We start from the raw sequence: 20,852 nt of genomic DNA, 5'->3' as shown, positions 1-20,852 counted from the left end.
CAAAATACTTCAAGAAGCAAACATCAAACAACCTATTTGATAATATGGATACTTCCAACAGAGCTTCAGAGTAGGAAATATAGCAGAAAGCTTTAAAAAAACACCTCTTTGTTCATTTACTCCATCAAAGTTCAGTCCATTCCAAAAGTTTTTGTAAAACCTTTATACTTTCTTTAATAAAAATTAGTGCTAACATCTCATAAATCCCACTACAAGTAAAAATATTAGGAACTTAATTGCAAACACATATAGAGAGGAAAGAAATAAAGATAATACTGTAAAGGCACTCAAAAATTTAACCAAGATGATAATATGTCAAAGCTTTAAAATCATGCGAAATATACAAGGCAATGAGAGCAAAAATGAGCCTTTAAAAGCTGAAAATTACTTGAGACGATGTCGTAGCTACAGATGCACAATTGTGCAACTAAGAGAAACAAAACTTCGTCGGAAATACTTATTGTGAACTCAAACGAAGCTCCCGTACGGAACTCGAACAAGACACGCGACAGGAGCACTCGAACGGCGAATTTGTGTGGTTATAAAAGTTTCTCACTAAGGGTAGAGTTGTAAGTTTATACTAAATTGTTTCCAAATTTAGAAAGGGTTCATTCTTTTTGGAACGAACCGAAAAATAATAGATTCACATAAACTGAAACGAAGTGAATATTAATTTTTCTTTAAGAATATTAAGTGTTTGGGAAAAAGGAGTGCAATTTTCATGAAAAAAAAAGAGAGGAATGATGGGACTATAGGAGAAAAATTGATAGAAGAACAATATTTTTGAGATTACTCCTTTGTGAACATACCTTTTTGCCTTATTTATATACAATCGTCATTATTAATAGGCTCATATTATTTTATCTTGTATTACCTTTCCCTTCAAAAGTATAATCACTTTACTCTCCTGTATTTCATTTGACCTGAAAATTTCAAGTCACACTAAGTCATTATCTCATAAACTATTCTCAAATGTAAGAGAGTAAAAAATTAATTATCAAACTCTTTTGTTTGTTTTCCAGTTTTCTAGAGTTGCATCAAGAGTATTGAAGCATTGATAGTGTATATGCGTTTTGTGGTAAGAGAGAGCTGGCCAGAGATGATGAAACTCCGGCGAAGCAGCAAGCTAGTAGAAACGGGTTTTAATGGCTTCGGGACTGATTTTCACGACCGTTTTGCCGCTGGTTTTTACTATTTTTCAGTGAGTTTTTGGGCTAGAAATTGGTGCGATGTGAATGTTTTAGTAGCTAAAATGGAAGAAAGGTCTTTTTGGTTTCAGGTGAATGGGGAAGAAGAGAAGCGGTCGCTGCTAGGTTTTCTCTTAGGTCCTCTAAAATGTGTCCCTCTCTCGTTTTTCAAATCTGCTTTTTCCCACCCCCTTTTCGTGTGTTCTTTTTTTCATTCCTCCCCTCCCTGTGTGTTTTTATTGTCACGACCCGAAATATCAACCTCGAAATTGTGATGGCGCCTAACATCCGCGTGAAATATATAATTAATCAATTTTAAAAGATGAAAACAAAATAATGATTTCAACGAGAAATAAATGTCAAGTCTAACACAGTGCTAATATAAACCACGTAATAAAAACTACTCCAAAAAATCTATAGTCACGAGTACACGAAGAAGTAGAATTCGACAAACATAGTCTGAAATAAATACAACGGTTCGAAAGAGATAAATAGTAAAAGTAAGAAATGGAAGAGAACTTCAAGGTTTGCGAAAGCCAACAGATCTACCTCAAGTCTTCGTATGAAAGTGATTTGTGCTGACGTACCACAAGCGTCGTCGGGACCAATACCAGTATCTGCATAAAAAGTGCAGAAGTGTAGTATGAGTACAACTGACCCAAAGTACTCTGTAAGTGCCGAGCCTAATCTCGACGGGGTACTGACGAGGCTATGACAAGACACCTATATAAATAAATATGTACAAGTGTATATAAAGCAACAAAATGACAAGAAGAATGATAAATACTAACTCAGAGGGGACATACGAAAAGGGAAAATATAATAAATACAGAAAGTATGAAGACACAAAATAACTAAGTAAAACACCAAAACTGAAAATCAATTAAATCGATGATATGAAAATGGCACGGCATCACCCTTCGTATTTTTACTCTCGACCTCACCATGCAATAATATGAATATAAAGGCACGGCTTCACCCGTCATACTTTTACTCTCGTCCCCACCATGTAATAATATGAATGAAATGGCACGGCACCCCCCTTCGTGCTTTTACTCTCGTCCTCACAATGTAATAATATGAATGAAATGACACAGCATCACGCTTCGTATTTTTACTCTCGTCCTCACCATGTAATAATATGAATGAAAGGGCACGGTATCACACTTAGTGTTTTTACTCTCGTCCTCACCATGCAATAATATAAATTCGAGTAATAAACAATGCGGGGAATAATTTAACTTCAAATATGGTGTCATGATATCAAACTTAAACTTCCAAAAAATTTAACATCTTTAAAATAAGAAATAAATATGAAACGAATAATTAAAGAAGTAAAAATATAACCTAAGCATGGATAACATAATTAACGAAATAATATAATACAAAGAAATAAGTTCCACCTGCATGCTTTAACCAAATGACAATGCATAAGTACTCGTCGCCTCACATATATGTTGTCCTCGCACATAAAATACGTAATAAATAGACAACAAGTACTAATCCCTAAAGTCAAGGTTAACCATGATACTTGCCTCACGCAGCAACCAAATCAATGCGTAACTGCGGTTTTTCCTCTAGAATTAGCCTCCAAACCAATCAAATCTAACCAAATATAGTTCAAATAATTCAAAATAAGCTTTAGAAACTACCCACGAGTGAAAAAGATTCAATCTTTAATGATTTTGAAAAAGGTCAACAAAAGTCAACCCCAGGCCCGCTTTATCAAAACTCGAGATTCGGACCAAACCCTAATTACCCATTCACCTCCGAGCTCGGTTATGTGACTAGTTTCAAAATCCGACCTCAATTTGAGGTCTAAAACTCATTTTTTAAAAAATCTCCATCTTCTACCTAAATCCCTAATTTCTACCATGAAAAAGCATACATTAAAGGTTAAAATCGATGCATGTTTATAGAACTATGAGGAAACAAGTTAAAATCTACTAACCTATGAAGTTGGGACGAAAAACCTCTTCAAATTCGCCTCTAGGCCAAGCTCAAACTTGAAAATGGTGAGAAATGGTATAAATCCCGATTTTGGAACTTTTTTAATCATTGACGTCAAGTCTTCTTCGCGTTCGCGAAGGACCTGGCGCGATTGTGCAGCAACAGCCAAAGTCCTTTGCGTTTGTGAAGGCTTAGTCCCCATGCCTTCCTGTTCGTGATCCAACGAACGCCTTCACGAAGAGTAACTGCCCAGCTCCTCCCCAGAATCCCCCTTAACTCATCGCGTTCGCGTGTGAACGGTCGCGTTCGCGAAGGGAAATACCTCCACTGCTTCACGTTTGCGACCGGTTCTCTAAGTTTGCATAGAAGAACATCCTCACATGTCCCAGTTTCTCCTTCACGATCGTGAATTCTAAAGCCTCATACACCAGCAACAGCAAAAACCAGTAACTTTTCAAATTCAAAATGGTCCGTAGCCTATACGAAATTCACCTAAGCCCCTCGAGCTCCAAACCAAACATGCACACAAGTGTAATAACATCATACGAAATCGCTCATGTGATCAAAATACCAAAATAACTACTAGAAATACGAATCGGACAACAAAATGCATGAAATTTTCAAAGAAACTCAAGAATATTCAAATTCATAACCGAGCGTTCGAATCCTATCAAATCAACTCTGTTTTGCACTAAATTTTGCAGACAGGACTTAAATAGTAAAATGAACCTATACCAAGTTCCGGAACCAAAATCCGAACCCGATAGCCATAAAGTCAACCTTGGTCAAACTTCAAAAACCTACAACCTTTAAATTACTAGTTTTCAACAAATCGCGTCAAATCAAGTTAGGGACTTCCAAATTCAATTTCGAGCATACGCCTATGTCCAAAATCATGATACGGACCCATCGGGATGGTAAAAATATCGATCCAGGGTCGTTTACATAAAATGTTAACCGTAGTCAACTCAAATCATTTTTAAAGCTAAACTTCATGTTTTCTTCAATTCTTCACATAAAAACTTTTCGAAAAAAGATACGGAATGCGCACTCTAGAGAGACGACTTTTTTTAGCATGAAAAACGCTCTCTAGAGAGACGACTAACAGGAACAGTAACAACACACACAAAATGGTCGTTGCTCCATCGTCCGGTGGTGAAACGCCACCGGACTAGATCCAACAATCGCATAATAACCATGCGCACAAACCCCATGTGGGCGCCCTTATTGATTCTTCTCCATCTGATGCAACTGTCAGCAATGGTGGAACTGTAAATTTGCCAAAACAATAATTGGAGAGAGCTTCAACTCACTGCACTGTTTCTGAACCAAATCAGCTGATTCAAAGTCATGGAGATTACTCAACACCTCAATTACAATCGATACACATAGTTTCAGACAACATCAATACACGAAGCAACGACTCTACACAGGTGAACAACGACAACAATCAGCTGTTGGTCGCGCATAGGGTTACAGATATCCAAACTGTTCAAATCCAATGCCATTATACTCCAATTGATCTGGATACTGATCCCAACTCCTCAAACAACAACCACGATGAACAATTTGATCCAACATGGCAGAATACAACCTACGATCAAACTTCGGAATCTTTAAACCTTCAAATTACTAGTTTTCAACAAATCGCGTCAAATCAATTTAGGAACTTTCGAATTCAATTCCGAGCATATGCCCAAGTCCAAAATTACGATATGGACCCATCGAAATCTTCAAAATACCGATTCGGGGTCGTTTACACAAATTATTGAACGTAGTCAAGTCAAATCATTTTTAAATCTAAAATTCATTTTTTCTTCAATTTTTCACATAAAACTTTTCGGAAAAAGACATGGACTATGCACGTAAATCGAAAAATACTAAACAAAGCTGATCGAGTTCTCGAAACACTAAAATAAGTACTAGAACTCAGAATGACCTATCGGGTCATCACATTTATATGGGAAAAATGAAGGTGCGTAAAGGTGTGAATTGGAGAGCAAGAAATAAAAATGGAATGAGGAGTGCGAACGTGACGGAAGGTTTACCTTGAGTCTCCACAACTCGACCAGTCAGCTAATAATCAACGACAATCGTAGCACCTGGATCTGCACAAATAATGTGCAAAAGCGTACTATGAGCATACCACAGTGGTACCCAGTAAGTATCAAGACAAACCCAGTGGAGTAGTGATGAGGAATAGTCAAGACACCTACCAGACTAAACAACCTGAACAAGTGTAAAGGTTGATGAGTGGTGATTTTACCATTTATCTTAGTCTCTTTTCTTTATTTTCTGTGACCTTTAATTATAAAATGAGGTGATTTATGGTGTCCATTCTTAGATTTTAAGGTAAGTGAAGTGTCTAAGAGAATTGAAATTAAATGAAGTGGAATCGTACAATAAAAAGGGAAAGAAATACAAAAACTCCTTCAGTGAAATCGCATTTGCGGAAGGGTTCCACGTTTCTCGGGCCCGCATCTACGAAAAAAGGGGTCGCATATGCGGAATAGAAGAAATTTCAATCGAAGCGCACCTGCGACCACGAATCTGCTTCTGCAGAACAGCTTCTGCGGTTGAGGTCCGCATTTGCGAAGCCGCTTCTGCGGCGACATGTTCGCTTCTGCGGAGTAGGCAATTCTCCACAAAAATCGCTTCTGTGAACAGGTATCCGATCTATGGAACCGCACCTGCCAGGATTCTTCCGCATGTGCGGTCAACAGGTTTTAGACCTGGGCAGTCTTGACAATTAACATTTTCCTCATTCCAAACCCACAAAAATACGGCCTATATTTGGGCAATCTTTGGACATCTTTGACATATCTTGACAAGAGAACACAAGTTTTGGAGATAGGGTTTTTGCCCACACACTTGGGTCTTGAAAATTTGAAGCTTTTGGTTGAGAATCTCTTACCCATTTATGTTCATTTCTTCATTTCCTTGCTTTGTATTGAATATCTAAGTGTGTAGTATTTTTTTCCAACACTTGAATCTTGTTTATGGGAATATTCATATTTTAAGTGTGGATTAAATATCTTGTTGTGCTTATGTATTGAACGATTTTTATTTATTATGAAGTGAGTTATTGTTTCTTTAATTATTCTTGTTCTTTAATATTTCCAAAAGGATTAGCTAACCCTAGGACTCGCCCATTAACTTCGAATTGATTTTGGAAAAGATAATTTGGGGTTGGGAAAGATTAATTAACAAGAACTTGATGCGTTAACCCTCACTTTATAGATTCTACCTAGGGATAGGATTGAACTACTTGTAGCCATATTCAGGCGTGCTTAATCTCTTAATTATTTTAGGGACAATTCAATTAGGAAGTCTTGTTAGTCTTCGGAAGAAACTAATATAGAATTATTACCCGAGGCTAATTGACATAAACTCGCTCATATTTGTAAAATCGTAAAATATATTGGATCGTTACTTGAGTGTAATTCCCAATCCATCCATGCTTGTAGCCATTGATCATTTTACTTTCTTTCTAGGTTACTTTACATTTTCACACTTAGTTATTAAATATTTTCTCAAAACCTTTCTAAGTGTTTGGCTTAGCATAATAAGTTATAATTCTCTTACACGCATAATCGCCTACATATTGTTCTCGGTGCGATTCGACCCCGACTCATAGTCGAGTAAATTATATTGTATGCGACTGTATCCATTTAATATTTTAGTAGTGGATTTGGACGTCACCAAAATTGGCGCCATTGTCGGGGAACAATTTGGCGTATTCATGTTGTTTGAGAAATAAGCATATGTGCTTGGTCCAAACTTGCGTATATTTGTGTAACTATTTTTCTCATCTTTGTCTATTTTTCTTGTTGTTTTCTTATTTATTTTTTTAGTTTTGAAAAATGGCATCGCAAAATGAAAATTGGCCGTATGGTAGTTGTTCATACTTTGATGACCCTTGTCCTTATTGTGGAGGACCATACTCATGGGAAAATTGTTTAAATTCTCCCGGGCGAAGATTGTGCGCACAATCTCAAACCCATGAGTGGAGTATTTGTGATAAGTGTGGTGGTCAAAATGGCCACTGGACTAATTGTGCTTATTTGTCCTTCCCTTTCATAAACTCATGCTATGATGATTCTACGTTTTGTGATAACAAGTATAGGGATATGGAAGTGGAAAAAATTGAGCATGGTCAAAATGGAGAGGAAACAATGAGCAAAATGCCTTGGAGGAACTTTTGGCACTTGAAAGGTTGAACTCACAAATGGGAGAAATGCTTGAAGCTTTAGAGGTCCAAAAAGCCTCGGAAGTGAATGATAGCCAAGAACCTTCCTTAAAGATTGAAGCCGAAAATCCTTCTTTGGCACTTGATCAAAACCAAGAAGAACTCTCAAATGCTCAAAATGAGAGGATGATGATCATGTTGGAGGCCATTCTTGAAAATGAGAAGAAGCATAACTTGGCACTCGAGGGCTTGAAACAAGTTTTTACTCAAAATGATGAGAATATCACCACTGTGGAAGCTCAAATGAAAATGTTGGTTGACACTTGAGAGTGTGGAAAGAGCTCAAGAAAAGTCCAACTTCGAGAAAGAAAGTGAGCTTTATTTTGAGGAATCAAGAATTGAACATCCACCAACCGACTCCATGCTTGTTAGTGGTGCCAAGAAAAATATGGAATTAGAGTCAACCTATGTAGTTGAAAAGTTGGTTGAATTTGACTCTAGTTCGGGGGACCAAGAGGATGTCAAAATCCGGAAATAATTGAAATTTTGATGCTTGATGTCACATTCCAAACATTTCTCAACATTGGAGTTGTGCAGTGATATGGGAATTGAACTACACGAATCAATGAGGGATTGCGAAGAGGAAAGGCAAAGGCCATACATTTTACAATTTGAAGGCACAAGAAGGCAAAATGGCATTCCTCACATGAAAGCCAAGAAATGAAAAATGAAGAAATTAAAGTTTGGCTTGATTCCAAGTTTGGTGCCCAGTTCATATCTTCCAAGTGGCGAGAAAAGTGGTAAAGTTGATTCTCGTCGTGTCACGATGTAAAATGCTACGCTTGGTGGGAGGCAACCCATCGTTTTCAAATATTCTTGTTAGATTTTTTTTCTAGAGTAGTTGTTTTTGTTGACATTTTGATGTGTGTGTCTTAGAGTTCAGGGAAAGTGAAGAAAAAGTGGCTAAACTTACTTTTCTGTGGCGAAAATAATGTGATCGCATATAGGTTATGCGGATCGCATATTAGTCGCAGAATGAATCGGAAGTTTGTAAGCTTTGGTTACTCAAAAATGCAGTGGAATGCCAATTGTGCGGACCACATAATGGTTATGCAACCCAAAATGCGATCGCACATTAGCCAAGCACACACCCATCGTTTTTCAAAATTTAAGTGGTTTTTGAAATTTTCTTTTTTAGAATAGTTTGAAATGTTATTTTAGACTAATCTGTAATGTTTCAGATTTTTTGGAGTTGAATTGAAGAGTTTGAAGTGTTGGAGTGAACAAAAATAGTGGCTACCCAGTTCTGGCATTGAGAAATCTGGTGGAACCGCATCTGCGGAACTTTTAACGCAGATGCGGCCCCGCGGAAGCGCCCAGGTCATCACAGATGTGAAGTAATCACAGAAGCGATCTTTTCTTCACAGCAGCGCTCACGCAGAAGTGCTAATTTGTTCGCATAAGCGATCCTTCGGGTAAATTTTAATCCTATTGTCTCTCTCTTACCGGTAACACTCTAACCTTTTTCTCCCAAACTCAAAACTCCCTCTCATCTCTCACATAATTTGCTGGTCTAACACTCTATTGCTCTCGCAGAAGACAACTCAGGTTAATACAATGCCACTCTACTTCTCTTTTCTTCCTCTTCTTCTTCTTCTTCTTCATTTCTGAATTTCCATGACTGTATCCCATAATTCCCCATTTACTTCTAATTAGTGTTAATATTAGGGGTGAGGACTTTGGTTGAGAGTGTGTTTGTGTGTGTTGTTGATGATAAAAAATAATTTTGGGAAGGCTGAGTACCAAATTAAATTGAAGAAGTATAGCATTCTCAGTGCTCACTAAATGTTCGACATACTGTCTGAAAGATATTTTTTTGCTAAGTACCTTAAAATCATATTTAATCAAATCGTGTGTTCATGAAGTGCACTAATTTAGAATTCTTGAGTATAAATTATGTGCCAAAATCATGTTTGGAAGTAAAAATAAATTGGTAGTTTCTAGGTTTTTTAAACCCCTAATGAACACCGCAGAAGTGGGAAAAGTGTCGCAGATGCGATCTCGCACCTGCGATGTATATTTTGCAGGTGCGAATTTTGGTCAGCAGTCACTGTTCCCAGAAGTGCATGAAATTCCACAGAAGCGGAACCGCACCGGCGATGATTTTTCCGTAGGTGCGGTAACTGGGCAGTTTTGGAAAAAATAGTGGCTCTGCAATTATGGCTTGTTGGGCCCGTGTGGCTTGATTCTTTGGCCTAATTGCATTATTTTGAATTGCTTAACATGATTCTAATGCCCGACTAACTTTGTTTTAATTTTTGAAGGTACTTTGAGCTTTAAATGGACCCGAACATGAACGAAAATGTGGGGGTTGATCATGAAATTGAAGAAGTTGCTGAGGATTTGAACTATGATGCCAGCAGATTCATGTCTTCCGGGTTTCAAAACTGGTATTATGAAGATCTCCTCACGAAGAAGCTCAAACTTCAGAAAGGAATAGTTGATGACAAAGTGGCCGAGCTCCTTCCGGATTTCCACGACCGACTAGTTTCAAGCGGCTGGACCTGCTTCATCCCCACTCCATGCAAGTCCAATGAGTAATGGGTTAGGGAGTTTTATGCCAACTTAAAGCCTACACATTTACAAAACCATTAACTTACAATAAGGGGAAAGATTGTAAAATTTGGAGTTGAAGAGATAAATGATGTATATGGGCTTCAAAATCATCCGCTCGAGCCAATGCGAGAAAGAGATACATGTGATAATGGTGATTGGCTAGTCTCAAAGCTTTGTCCTACAAGTCAAACATTGACTTGGGATAAAAATAAAAAAGGCATCAAATGTGGTGATTTCACATATGAAGCAAAAATGTGATTTTATATCGTTGCAAGCAGAGTGTCTCCTTATGGGAACGTGTCTAATGTCACATATACTAGGGCCCTGATAATTTCTTACATCGTTGATGGAATTCCAGTGAATGTTGGTTATTACATCTTTCAGGAGCTGGAAGAGTATTTGCTAGATGACAGTTCAGGCTTGATGTTCCCTTCACTCATTATAGAGTTGTGCCGGCGGGCAGATATAGAGGTGTGTAGCACCGATCGTTGGTTACCAGACGATAAAACTTTTCATCCGTTGAGAGTAACGGGCGAGGGTAGGGAAGTAAAGAATAAGAAGAGGAAAGTTACCACTGTTGCTAGACCAGAGTCCTCCTCACAGACAGTCCTTCCTGAGGGACCATTTGGGATGTTGAACTCACATCTTGTCTCCATCCGTGACTTAGTGTCACATCTCCCTAGTGTGCCCTCACACTCCCAGCCTACGCTCGAGTATTTTACCAGGGAAGAAATGAATACCTACCTGGAGAACCAGAAGAAGCAAGCAGAGTCGCATGAGAAGTTGGCAGCTTCTGTTAGCAGGCTCGAGGCAGCCTATGTCAACATGGCCAAGGAACATGTAGATCTTCAGGCAGACTTCCACAAGCAGAAAGATAAAAATAAGAAGAAGTGCAAGTTCATAATAAAGATGTGGAGAGGCATCAAGGATGTCTTCAAATGGGGGCAGCCGAATAGGAAGATACCGGTCGAGGACAAAGATAATAGTGAAGAGTATTCCTTCCTGTCGAGTGATGTTGATGCGGATACTGATGCTACCGATGATGATGAGGCCAAGATCTCTACATGGCAGTGATTAGCTTTTTCCCGCAGTCCGCTAGTCTGATGCAGACTTCGGGGAGACCCTCAAAATACTCTTAGTTTATTTTGATATTGTGCAGTGAGGACACTACAATATTTTTAGTTAGGGTGGCTTTAGGGAATATACTTTATTTGTACATTGATGCTTAACGTGTGCCCTTGCTGGAATTATGCTTTTGTATGGATATTGTGTGCCCTTGCTGGGCTTGTTCTACTATTGTTTATCATGTGCCTTTGCCACGCGTAGTTTGTGATTGGTGATATAATTGTGGATTAGTCACTTTTGTTATTCTATTTTATTTTTCTTTATTTATTTATTTTCCTTTGTAGTTTTTAGTTTATGTTATTTTTGTTCCTTTAGTATTAGTCGCTTTTGTTATTTTATTTTATTTTATTTTTCTTTATTTATTTATTTCTAGTTTATGTTATTTTTGTTCCTTTAGTATTAGTTTCTTTTGTTATTTTATTTTCTTTAGTAGTTTTTAGTTATTGAAATTTTTATTCCTTTAGTGTTTATTTTATTTTCTTTAGTAGTTTTTAGTTTATATTATTTTTATCTCTTTAGTAGTAATATACTTTTCAATAAATTTTCTTGGGTTTTCTTTATGCTACGGTTCTTTCCCGAGGAATATTTTTGTGTTGAACCGGGTGACTTTCCCTGTGATGGATGGCGTGACAACTTTCTTAAGGGAATTAGTCTTGTTTTGTTATGTGAAGACTTTTGGATTGTTTGGTTCTAATAAAATTAGTCTCTTGTATGTGAAGTGTGAATTAAGACTACCCCTCCGAATTTTGGTTGTAAATTAAAAAAGTAAGTTGCATGGGGAACAATAATTTTTGTGATAACCTTTTGGCTCATTTTGCGACTCTTTCCCCGCTAGTTGGCATGATATTGCTCTAATTATTCTTATTAAGAAGTGAAACTTATCCGTCTTGATTAGTTCATGTGCCATGTGTGTTCGTTCTTGTTAAAAATAATTCTTGTATTTACTTTTATCATCTAGAACTTGTCTGGTTGATCTTTCAATGCTAATGTTAATTATGTTTGGTTAGAGGGATGACCTTAGGCATTCTTTGTGATCTTTGAAAAAGCCTCTTTAGCCTTTCGAGCCTACCATGGCATAAATATTATCACTAGTTAACCCCATTTGAGCCTTTAACCTTTTCTTGGGCTACCTCATTATAAACCTTTACCCGTTTTGTGAAATAACTTTCTCTTTTGAACTCGTCCCTCATTGAATATTAAGAATGAGGCTAAAATTCTAAGTTGGGGGTGTTGGTGTTAATTGGGAAATGGTGAAGATGTACATTGTGTGTAAAAGCAAATACCTCAAAGTTGTGTTAGATGAAGATACTCAAGCTCCAATAGAAAAGCAAAAGAAAATATAGTTATATATATATTTTAAAAAATAATGGAGTCTTGAGAAAATGAAAAAAATGGAGTCTTGAGAAAATTAGAGAGGTACTTTAAGGTGGTTTCTATGTTGGTAACTAGATGTCAATAAGGGCTATGTAGTTTAAAAAGAAGTAAACTGCAAAAAGAAAAGACAAATGTGAGTAGTGTTCAAGGAGGGTGTAGTCACTTGTATCCCAAATGCTTATCCTACCCTTCCTTAATCCTACATTACAAGCTTAAAAATTCCTTTTGGGATCTCCAACCAAATGTTCTTGAATAGGCGGCGAATTAAAATAAGGGCAAGCTTATGGCATGATATTTCGTAACACTTGAAATTCTTTGTTGAGAGTGAGTGTCTTTGTGCATTTGTCCCTTGTGTTGTTATTGTAAATATGGTAATTCTGGACTTTCTTTCTTTTGAGGGCACATGGATTATGATGTATTGGTGACATTGATATATTTTGTATTGAGTAAAGTGAGCATATATAGTAGACCAATGATTTTGAGTCACTTCTTGAGGCTTGCTTGTTGTCACTTGATTATTTTGAAACTCTATTGCATTATTGAGATTGTTTTAAATGAGGGAGTTGTTTGGTTGAAGTTCACATGCTTGACCCTAATTATTAGTACCAACCAAAACCATAAGTGTTATGCTTAATTGGAGAATGTGATTTGAAGATGATAGCGATGCTAATTGAGCATTAAATGTTAGAGCCTCATTGAGTATTTGGTTTTGATTTGCTTGAGGACAACCAAAACCTTTAAGTTGGGGTGTTGATGAGTGGTGATTTTACCATTTATCTTAGTATCTTTTCTTTAGTTTTTGTCACCTGTAATTATAAAATAAGGTAATTTATGGTGTGCATTGCTAGATTTTCAGGTAACTGAAGTCTCGAAGAGAATTGAAATTAAATGAAGTGGAATCGTGCAAAAAAGAGGGAACGAAATACAAAATTCCTTCAGTGAAATCGCGTCTGAGGGAAGGGTGCCCGCTTTTGGGGGCCCGCATCTGCGAAAAAATGGACCGTGTCTGCGGAATATCAAAAATTGCATTAGAAGCACACCTGCGACCACGAATTCGCTTCTGCAGAAATGCTTCTACGGTTGAGGTCCGCATTTGCGAATCCGCTTCTGCGGTGACATGTTCGCTTCTGCGGAGTAGGCAATTCTCCACAAAAATCGCTTATGCGAACAGGTATCCGCATCAGCGGAACCGCATCTGCGAGGATTCTTCTGCATGTGCGGTCAACGGGTTTCAGACATGGGCAGTCTTGACAATTCACATTTTCTCCATTCCAAACGCACAAATACATGACCTATCTTTGGGCAATCTTTGGACATCTTTGACATATCTTGATAAGAGAACACAAGTTCTGGAGCTAGGGTTCTTGCACACACACGTGGGTCTTGAAGATTTGAAACTTTTGGTTGAGTTACCCATTTATGTTCATTTCTTCGTTTCCTTGCTTTGTATTGAATATCTAAGTGTGTAGTATTTTTTCCAACACTTGAATCTTGTGTATGGGAATATTTAAATTTTAAGTGTTAATTAAATATCTTGTTGTGCTTATGTATGGAACGATTTTTATTTATTATGAAGTGAGTTATTGTTTCTTTAATTATTCTAATTCTTTAATGTTTCCAAAGGGATTAGCTAACCCTAGGACTCGTCCATTAACGTCGAATTGATTTTGGAAAAGATAATTTTGGATTGGGAAAGATTAATTAACAAGAACTTGAGGCGTTAACCCTCACTTTATAGATTCTACCTAGGGATAGGATTGAACAATGTGTAGCTATATTTGGGTGTGCTTAATCTCTTAATTGTTTTTAGGGATAATTCAATTAGGAAGTCTTGTTAGTTTTCGGAAGAAGCTAATATAGAATTATTAGCCGAGGCTAATTGAAATAAACTCGCTAATATTTATAAAATCGTGAAATACATTGGATCGTTACTTGAGTGTAATTCCCAATGCACCCATGCTTATAGACATTGATCATTTTACTTGCTTTCTAGGTTACTTTACATTTTCATAATTATTTATTAAATATTTTCTCAAAACCTTTCTAAGTATTTGGCTTAGCATAATAAGTGATAATTCTCTTACACGCCTAATCGCCTACACATTGTTCTCTCTTGGATTCGACCCCGACCCATAGTTGGGTAAATTATATTACATGCAACCGTGTTTATTTACTTTTTTAGTAGTGGATTTGGACGTCACCAAAGGTGAACTAACAGAGAAAAAACAATATTAAAATACAACTAAGCCTGATAAGGTATATCAAACAATACTTGCAACAAGACACCAATAACAACAATATTTAACAGGAAGCAGTCAGGTAATAATGTCGTAGCGTAAGCTGGACGCAGTCAAAGTCCGATGAAATCAAAATAAAGGAAAAACCATCAACAACTCAATAAGAACAACCGTTGTCACACCAGATTTGTTCAGGCATTTCACGAGGTACCGAACTTCATAATCACAGCTCACGTGTCCCAATTCTTGAACCCTAATCACTTGGCATCTTGTGCCCTCATTACAACTCATATCTGCAGGGACGACTCACACGCCAATAAAACACTCCTCAAATAGAAGGCAAGTATACAAGAGTATGTATAATGGTTAATGACATCAGGATTAACCTTTTGAAACCAATACGGGTGATTTAACTACGTGTATGTTTGTGCAAGTGTTCTACCACAATTCCAATCAACAAATATGAGTAGAGACAATGAATGGCACATAAGAAACTATCACCACAAAATGTACAGTATAATAAAAGCAGCAATGAATATTGAAGCAGCGACCAGCACAACAAGATTAGATACATAGGACTGAGCAAAGAGTGCATCACGGAGGAAATTAATTTGTAGTATGCTAAGAAAAACAACAATCAAAGACAAGTGCACAGAAAAGGGAAAATGACAACAAGAGCCTCGTAATCTCAAATCGTAAAATGAGTCACAACTTTCCTTATATCACCGCGGGAGACTTTATATTTAGTTTTGAAAATTATTTTCCCGAAAAAGCATCCCGCATTTTAGCCCACCTTATCACACCGCATGGCTTCCAGTAGTTCCCCTACTAGCCACGCTTTTCAAGCCCACCTTATCTAACCGCATGTGTTTCAACACCCAGACCTTATACCACCGCATGTGTATCAATAATAACAACAGCACGGCAGAAACCTCGTGCAACACAGTAACAATTGCATGGCAGAAACCTCGTGCAAACACAATAACAACTGCACGGCAGAAACCTCGTCCAACACAATAACAACCGCATAGCATAAACCTTGTGCAAACACAATGTCACGATCAGAAATCCGACTAGTCATGATGGAACCCAACCCTCTAGGTAAGCCAATTAACCACTAACCAATTCCAATAATAATTAATAAAATAATTAAGTAAAGAAATTATCTGAATTTTATACATTTTCCAAGAACTGGTAGTACAAATCATGAGCTTCTAAGAATAGAATTTACAAAGCTGAAATGAAATAAATACATCGTCTGTTTAAAAAGTACATAAACAGAGTTTTATAGATCTAAGACTACCACGAACAAGAGGCAGCTACAACTGGGACACAGGTTCATCTTCAAATCCAGCTCCCATCGAACACAGCAACATCAGCAGCCAACATCTGCACATAAAGTGCAGAAATGTAGTATGAGTACAACCGACCCCATGTACTCAAGAAGAAACAAACCTAACCTTAGGTTGAAAGTAGTGACGAGCTTGTACCAAGGTCAGGTCCACACCAATAGCCAACAACAGTCCACAAAAACTTAAAGCAAATAACACAAGAAGTAACTCAGAGATAAGATGCTCAGCAAAATCATGATTTTCAAAAATAGCTCTGCCTTTCAAGTACATCAGTGAAAACCCAAATCCTTTACCGAAGTTGCCAAAAATATGAATAAGATTGAAAATAATAATTTTCCCAAAAATTCTTTCAATAATAATAAATAAGATGTTTCATTTTCTTTCTAGATAACTAGTGTAAAACAAATGCATCACTCTGCCCATCTGTCAACATGTGTGAGAAATCATGAATGATATAATACCGTATAACAAGAGGAAAATACATCTCGATGCATGTATGGCATGTGTGCATGTCAATGCAATGTATCTCAAAGATGAACTCATGTACTCACACTCTCAGAGTACTAAACTTCTCTATCTCGTATCCTCTCTCACTATGCTCAATGCTCAGCACACTCAATCCCTCAGCGCTATACAATACCCACTGCGGCGTGCAGCCTGATCCATATTTGACCATAAGGCCCATTGCGGCGTGCAACCCAATCCACATATATATAGTCAACTGCGCTCACTGGGGGTGTGCAGACTCCAGAGGGGCTCCTATAGCCCAAGCGCTATAATCCGCACGGACAACTCACGTGATGCACAGACAACTCACGTGCCATAATATCAATATATGGATCCGCACGGACAACTCACGTGCAATAGTATCAGTATCTGGATCTGCATAGACAACACATGTGTTGCACGGATAACTCGCATGCTATAGTATCTGGATCTGGATCTGCACGGATAACTCACGTGTTGCACGGACACTCATGTGCTATAGTAACAACATCCTCATAACCAGGCCCTGGCCTCACTCAGTCATCAATCTCTCCAGTCTCACTCACGGGCTCACAATATCATGAAACTAGCCCGACAACAATAATATGATGTATCAATAAATAACTGAGACCGAGATATGACATGAATGCATAAATATGACTGAGTACGAAATATCAATAAAATCAGTGAGATGACAGTAAGAAACGACCACTATGGGTCCAAACAATATCGGCATAATGCCTAAACATGATATCTAGCATGATTGACAGCTTAACCACTTTATCACATGGTGAAAACACAAATATCAACAAAGTAGGACCACTATACAGTGCCATGGAAACAACAAAGTCCCAATTCACATGGTGCACACCCACACGCCTGTCACCTAGCACATGTGTCACCTCAATACCAATCACATAATACGTATTTCGGGGTTGCATACTCTCAGCACTAAGATTAGAAGAGTTACATACCTCGAACAAGCCAATTCCAACACCGAGCAACCCAAGCGATGCTCGAAATGCCATCTTGCGCGTTCCGACCTTCGAACGGCTCGAAACTAACCAAAAATAAGTCAAGTACATCAAATAAATCCCAAGGAAACAATTCCAAATGAAAAAGGTCAAATCTTTAATCAAAAGCCCAAAATCGACCAAAATGTCCAACCCAAGCCCGCACCTCGAAACCCGACAATACTCACAAAATCCGACAACTTATTCAATTACGAGTCCAACCATACTAGTTTCACTCAAATCTGACTTCGAATCGATGTTCAAAACTCAAAAATTCATATTATGAAACTTTAGGCCAACACCCCCAAATTCCTCTTTTAAATTCACAATCCAATTACCAAAAACGAAGGTAGATTCATGAAATATAACCAAAACCGAGTAGAGAACACTTACCCCAATCCTTGTGATAACATTTGCTCCAACAATCACCTTAATCTGAGTCCCACATCTCAAAATATGAAGAAAGAACCAAAATCTCAATTTATAGCTTCTACCAGCATTTTCGCACCTACGGCACACTAGCCGCTTCTGCAGCATCGCCTCTGCGACATAACCTCTGTTTCTGAGGAATCAGCTGAGGACTCGACCCTCGCACCTGCGGACAACATATCCACTTCTGGACATCGCAGGTATGAGCGACCATCCTCACCTGCGAAATACCTCGCTTTTGCGCTCCATCACCTCACACCTGCGCATCCGCATATGCGCCCAAATCTCCGCTTTTGCGGTCTTCCTCGCCCAACACTTTTTCTGCTCCGCGACCCCTTCATCACTTCTACGACCATCGCACCTGCGCAAACCAACCGCAGGTGCGATCACACCAGAACCAGCAATAGCAACATGAAGTAAAATGATCTGAACCTCATCCATAACTCATCCGAGCCACTTGGGAACCCGTCCGAATATACCAACAAGTTCAATAACATAATATGGACCTACTCGAGGCCTCAAATCACGCATAACAACATCGAAATGACGATTCGCACCTCAAATTAAAATCTATGAACTTTAAACTTTCAAATTTAATAACTCGTGCCGAAACATAGTAAATCAATCCAGAATGACTTTAAATTTTGCGCACAAGTCCCAAATAACATAAAGAAGCTATTCCAATTTCCAGAATCGGATTCCGATCCCGATATCAAAAATTCAACCCCCGGTCAAACTTTCAAAAAAATCAACTTTCGCCATTTCAAGAGAAAATCAACCACGGACCTCCGAATCAAAAATCCGGACGCGCTCCTAAGTCCATAATCATCCGACGGAGCTAACGGAACCATCAAAACTCCGTTCAGGGTTCAAATTCACGAATAGTCAAACTTGGTCAATTCTTCCAATTTAAAGCTTCGACAATGAAATCCATTCTTCCAATTCGATTCCGAATAACCTGAAAATCAAAATCGACTATTCACATAAGTCATTATGCATCATACGGATCTACTCATGCCCGTAAACTATTGAGCAAAGTGCATATGCTCATAACGACCGGTTGGGCGTTACACACAATAACAACCGCACGGCAGAAACCTCGTGCAACCAACATAATAATTTTATCAACAAAAAACATATGCCAAAAACATAACAACTCAATAAATGAATTTCACAATATGTGCCCACATGCCACAATATTTCCTCAAAACAGGTTCAATATCACATCCACATATAGCCCTCGACTCAACAACACTGAATACAATAGCAACAACGACAATAACATGAGAATACGACAAGTAAATCAACTCAGTAACTTCATAATACAAATAAAACATAAGAACGAACTCACAAGTAAAGACACAACAAGAAATAATGGTACAACATAGCAATAGCTCAACAAGGAAGAGATAATGTATAGTAATGATTCCACAAAAGTATAATTCAACGGTAAGAGGGATAACCCGAATCAATGATTGTAAATAAGGATAAGTTAATAATGATAAGGGATAACAAAACTTCATTTAGGGTTGAGCAATTACGGAAAGGGTACAACAAATTCAATTAAGGATAAGCAAATTATAGAAAAAGATAAAAATAACTTCAACTAATGATAGGCAATTACGAAAAAGATAATAATAACTTCAATCAAGGATAAACAAATACGGAAAGGATAGCATGGCAATAAAAGAGGCAACAACTTCAGTTAAGGCACGTAAGAGTTTAATCGGCAATAAGGGTAGAATGTGAAGCAATTAATTCCAAGTAAGACACATAAGGGTGAATTTAGAAAATGGGGAATTTGTCATGACAAACAAATTCATATGCAATGGACCTAAGAAGCTAAGGTCCCTAGATGGTCAAATTTTCACAAATAAGCTCAAGCACATACTCGTCTTCTCGCGTACACGGCCTTCACATGACACAATTTGTACAAATGACTTGAATCCTACGGGGTAGTTCCCCCACACAAAGTTAGGTAAGATACTTACCTCAAAAAAACCATACCAATGCTCTAAAATGACCTTCTCGAGTGAAACAACCTCCGGACGGCTCAAATCTAGCCAAAATAACTTCAAATCAAAAATAAAACTCATAGAAACTATTGTGGATAATAAAGCTTCGATTATTAATTAAAACTAAAAAATCAAGCTAAACGTCAAACCCCTGGGCCCGCAAATCGAAACCCGATAAAAATTACAAAACCCGAAAATATATTCGATTACGAGTCCAACCATACAAGAATTACCAAATTCCGATATCAATTCATCCTTCAAATCGTCATTTTATATTTTAAATGATCTTTACAAAATTCCCCATTTTCTCAACTCAAACCACTAATTTAATGATAAAAATAAATATGGAATCATGAAACATAATGAATTTCGGGTGACTAACACTTACCCCAATGATTTTCTTAAAAAGACCATGAAGAATCGCTCAAATCCGAGGTCTATCACTCAATATATAGTGAAACTGGCTAACCCTCGAATTAGAGTACTTTTATATTCTGTCCAGTTATAACGCATCGCGATCGCGGAAAACTTCATGCGATTGCGAAGCAAAAAAGTGAAGTCTTCCAAAATAACCCTTCGCGAAAGCCAATAAATAGCTGCGAACGCGTAACATAGCGACCTCCTAATACGCGATCGCGGACTCGATGGTGCGAAAGCGGAGAACAAATTCATGATGCCCTTACCAGCTCCAACTCTACGCGAACGCGGAATAAGCATCGCGCATGTGGACATAAACTGATTAGACCTTACGCGATCGCATGCACAATATCGCAAACGCGATGAACAAAAACACTAAGTTCCCAGAATCACTTCGCGCTTCATCTTCGCGATCGCGAAGGGAAACAGCCACACCAGAAACCAGCGCCCCCGAGACCTTAA

The sequence above is a fragment of the Nicotiana tabacum genome, chromosome 23 (genome assembly GCF_000715075.1).
Source record: "Nicotiana tabacum cultivar K326 chromosome 23, ASM71507v2, whole genome shotgun sequence".
Taxonomy (NCBI): domain Eukaryota; kingdom Viridiplantae; phylum Streptophyta; class Magnoliopsida; order Solanales; family Solanaceae; genus Nicotiana; species Nicotiana tabacum.
Note: the sequence above shows the minus strand (reverse complement) of the source record.